Source organism: Lontra canadensis, unplaced genomic scaffold, assembly GCF_010015895.1.
Source record: "Lontra canadensis isolate GAN:19392208 unplaced genomic scaffold, GSC_riverotter_1.0 scaffold84, whole genome shotgun sequence".
Lineage (NCBI taxonomy): Eukaryota > Metazoa > Chordata > Mammalia > Carnivora > Mustelidae > Lontra > Lontra canadensis.
The window spans coordinates 6,113,967-6,118,227 of NW_022631078.1; positions in this window are offsets into that span (position 1 = coordinate 6,113,967).

The following is a 4,261-nucleotide window of genomic DNA, read 5'->3' on the forward strand; positions in this document are numbered from 1 at the left end:
CGAGTAAACGCCACCCTGAACCTGGGATTAGAGCCTGAGCCAGAAAAAAATAATAGCTGGAAAGGACATTATAGGGGCAGCTGGGGCAGTTGGACTGGGGACTGGGGACGACGAGGTCACAGTGTCGTGTCTGTGCTCAGTTTCCTGAATTGGATCATGTCACCGTGGTCTGTAAAAGAATGGCGTTGTTCTCAGGAGAAATGCGGTCAAGTGTTCAGAGGTGGAATGTCACCTATCAGCGACTATAATTCTCCAAGGTGCGGCAAAAGAAAACAGCTGGGAGGGGCGCTTGGGTGGCTCAGTGGGTTAAAGTCTCTGCTTTTCAGCTCAGGTCATGATCTCGGGGTCCTGGGATTGAGTCCTGTATCAGGCTCTCTGCTCATCAGGCAGCCTGCTTCCTCCTCTCTCTCTGCCTACTTGTGATCTCTCTGTCAAATAAATAAATAAAATCTTAAAAAAAAAAAAAAAAGAAAACAGCCTGGAAGGAAGGAGGGAGAGAGAGAGGTCAAATGATAACAGTTGGTGAATCTGCTAGTTCATCGCACTGTCCTTTTTTTGGTAAAGATTTTATTTATTTGTGTGCGTGTGTTTGTTTATTTAGAGAGCATGAGCAGGGGGTGGGGCAGAGGGAGAAGGAGAGAGAGAAAACCGCAGGCACACTCCCTGAAGAGCAGAGAGCCTGACGCAGGGCTCGATCTCATGACCCCCACATCAGGACCTGAGCCGAAATCAAGAGTAAGCCACCCAGGCATTCCCTCGTGGTACTATTCTTTTTTTTTTTTTTTAAGATTTTTATTTATTTATTTGACAGACAGAGATCACGAGCAGGCAGAGAGGCAGGCAGAGAGAGTGGGGGAAGCAGGCTCCCCGCTGAGCAGAGAGCCCGATGTGGGGCTCGATCCCAGGACTCTGGGATCATGACCTGAGCCGAAGGCAGATGCTTAACCCACTGAGCCACGCAGGCGCCCCAACTTATGGTACTATTCTTGCAATTTCTCTGAACATTGGGTATTTTTCCAAGTCTGAGGGCCCCCGAAAATAAAATAGCAGAAGTAGAAGTGGTTTTGAAGGCACCGTGCCCTCCCCAACACCTGCAGCCCAAGGTTTCTCAGAGGAGGACCCTGAAAGGGGAAGACCTGAGCCGGTCACACCGTGAACGGCAGTTAAACCTACCGTCTCAGTTTGAGTCTCAAGGGCAGGAGGGGGCCACCTAGTCAATGTCAACCCAGCTCTTTTCTGTGCGCCCCACATTCTCCCCAACACTATGGTCCCCCTTTAGACTTGCAGAGGTGAGCAGCTCCCACTGAGTCTATCCCTCTCTCTCCCAAGGAACAGAGCCACTGCTCCCTCAACCTGCATTGCCTTGAACGGACATCCCACCTCCCAAGATGCACGCAGGATCAGACAGGAGGGAGACGAGGGGAGCCCAGAGAAAAGGGGACAAGAGTCATAACGGTGGTCCCCTGGAAAGCAACAGGCACTCGGCCATTGTAAGCAGATCTAAAGGAAGGAACTCTTGGGAGTCGAGGCCCAGATTAATAACTGGGCAAGACAGGTGCACCCGCACCAGTCCCTTTTCAGGGCTGGGGGCAGCCGGAGGACAGGATTGCTAGGCCTGGGGCCCAAGCCAGCTGGATGGTGTGGCTGCAAGGGGTCTCTGGGGATATTGGAGTTGGCACTACCTAGGGCTCAAGCAAGTTTCCAGACCACATGGGTGTCCCAAGCAGACAAAATCTGCCCCTAGTTTTGGCTTCAGCTTCAATTTTTGTCCACTCATGTACCAGGTCTGGCCTCCCCAAACTCATGTGTAGCCACGGACTGTGGTCTCAACGGCAAGCTGGAGCCAACATCCGTGTGAGGCCTCGCCTGGCAGGTGGGTCGCTTTCTAGGGACGCTTACAGATGTAACTTGGAGTGGAAGCTCTTTTTGTGCTTTACATACTGACGTGTGTTATTGAGTTGAGGTGTAAACACAGACAGGATTTATTACAGTGAGAGCAAAACGATTCAACAATTTGTGTTAAGAACACTGTTAATTTCGGGCGCCTGGGTGGCTCAGTTGGTTAAGCAACTGCCTTCGGCTCAGGTCATGGTCCCAGAGCCCTGGGATCGAGTCCCACATCGGGCTCCCGGCTCCATGGGGAGTCTGCTTCTCCTCTGACCTCCCCTCTCATGCTCTCTCTCACTCTGTCTCTCTCTCTCTCAAAATAAACAAATAAAAAATATTAAAAAAAAAGAACACTGTTAATTTCATATACAGAAAAAATGAAGAGGTTCTGAGAGATAAAGAGAAGTGGATAGTTAATAAAATCCTACGAGAGGCAGTAATAACGTGACGACTTCAGGAGGAAGGCTATTTCCTTCCTGAGTTTACAAAGACATCTAATAATTTAAATAATACTACAAGACAGAAAAATAGATTCTGTCTTAATTCTGATTTTGTGGGACTGTTTGCTGGACTAGCATTTATAGCCTTAGTCTAAATGGTACTTAAGTTTTGTTTGTGTATTGAATGCCATTTAAGGGATGAATCTTTTGAGGAAAAGCCCTGTGTGGGAATTCTTCCTAGCTTGTGAGGATGGATGACCGAAAGGAGAAAGCCAAGTCAGTCACCTCCAGATTCCACAAGAAGAGCGAACTCCAACATCACATGTCCACATTCGTGATAATCATCGTCATTAAGGGATATGAAGAAAACCAGAAGTGACTGGGGAAAACGAGGAGGTCAGGGGTGATCTGCTCCCGGGCCTCAGTGGAAGGCATCTGTGGACAAGGGCGCTTATCCTAAGAAGGACCTACCAGTGGGAAGTTACTGGCTGCACACTCTGAAGGCAAGCTTTCTGATTTGATTACTTCCTTCATAACATTAAAATTGTGTTCAGTAAGGGGGAACCGGCCTGGCTCAGTCAGGGGAGTATGCAACTTTTGATCTCAGGGTCCTGAGTTTGAGCCCCATGCTGGGCATAGATTACCAAAAAAAAAGAAGGAGGAAGAGGAGGGGGAGGAGGAGAAGAAAATTGAGATCAGTAAGACTAAAATTATACCTGACTGATCTACTGTGACATTCACCCTTAGATCTCTTTCTCTGTCCCTCCCTCCATGCTGTCCTGTTGCCTTTCAAAACCAGCCCTTCCCTCCCCCACATGCCTAAGTCCTCCTCACATTTCCCCCCATCCCCGTGCCCTCCACCCAGGTCCCCACACTGCCTCATCCTGGCTTTACATAATCTCATTGTGCCCCCTGGTCCAGCTCGGGGCACAGTGAGCCTCTGGTGTTTGCGACCCTGTGTCTGTCCACCTTTCTTCTACCTCCAGGTTCTGTCCAGCTCCTTCTGCCTGGAAGGCCCAGTTCTTCTCTGCCTGGACAGCATCACACTGCAGGGACACGGGGCCGGCAGCCCGAGCAGTCAGACTACCAGAAGCTCACATCCGACAGAAGCTCACATCTGAGTCCAAGACGGTTCCAGGAGGCCAAGGCCAGAGAGCCTCCTTGGAGCCAGCATGGGCTTACACAGAAGCGGCGCCCTCTGTTCAGCTCACTCTTTCAACAAGTATTTACTGAGCAACCACGATACCCCTGGGGACTCCTGATTTTGGCTCAGGTCGTGATGGCAGGGTCCTGGGATTGAGCCCCATTAGGCTGTGCGCTCAGCGTAGGGCGGGGCAGGCCAGAGGATCCGGCTTGGGAATTCTCTCCCTCTCCCTAATAAATAAATCTTAAAAAAAAAAAAAAAAAGTCTTGCCCTCAGGGAGCCCACAGTCCCCTGGGATGCGGTGGGCCTGGGGACAGGCCACCCAGGAGGGAACACAGTGGGATGACTTCAGCGGCAGGAAGAGCTATTTGGCCTGCAGCCAAACAGTGAGCCGGGGCGGCCCTGAGGCAGCTGGGGACAGTGTCCCGTTGAGAGGGAACAGCGGGTTCAAAGGCCTGGAGGGGGACGCAGCTAAGCAGTGTCAGGACCGGGAAGGCCCGTGAGGCCCAGCGCCGCGCTAGGTGCCCCCGTCTGAGTTTAGGCCAGGCGTGGCCGGGCCGCTTCCGGATTTTCTGTTCCGGATCCTGTCGAGGAGGGGCGCCACCTTCCCTCTTTCTGGTGACAAAAGGGACCCAGAGAAGGCCGACGTGCGGCCCCAGGCCGCCCCGCGGGCCGGAGCCCTGCTGCGCGCTCGCATGGACAACCCAACTCCGCCGCCGGCCGCCGGCCACCTGCAGCGCGCGGGCAACTCCCCCGTCGCCCCTTCCCTGCCGCTGCGTGCGGGGCGCGG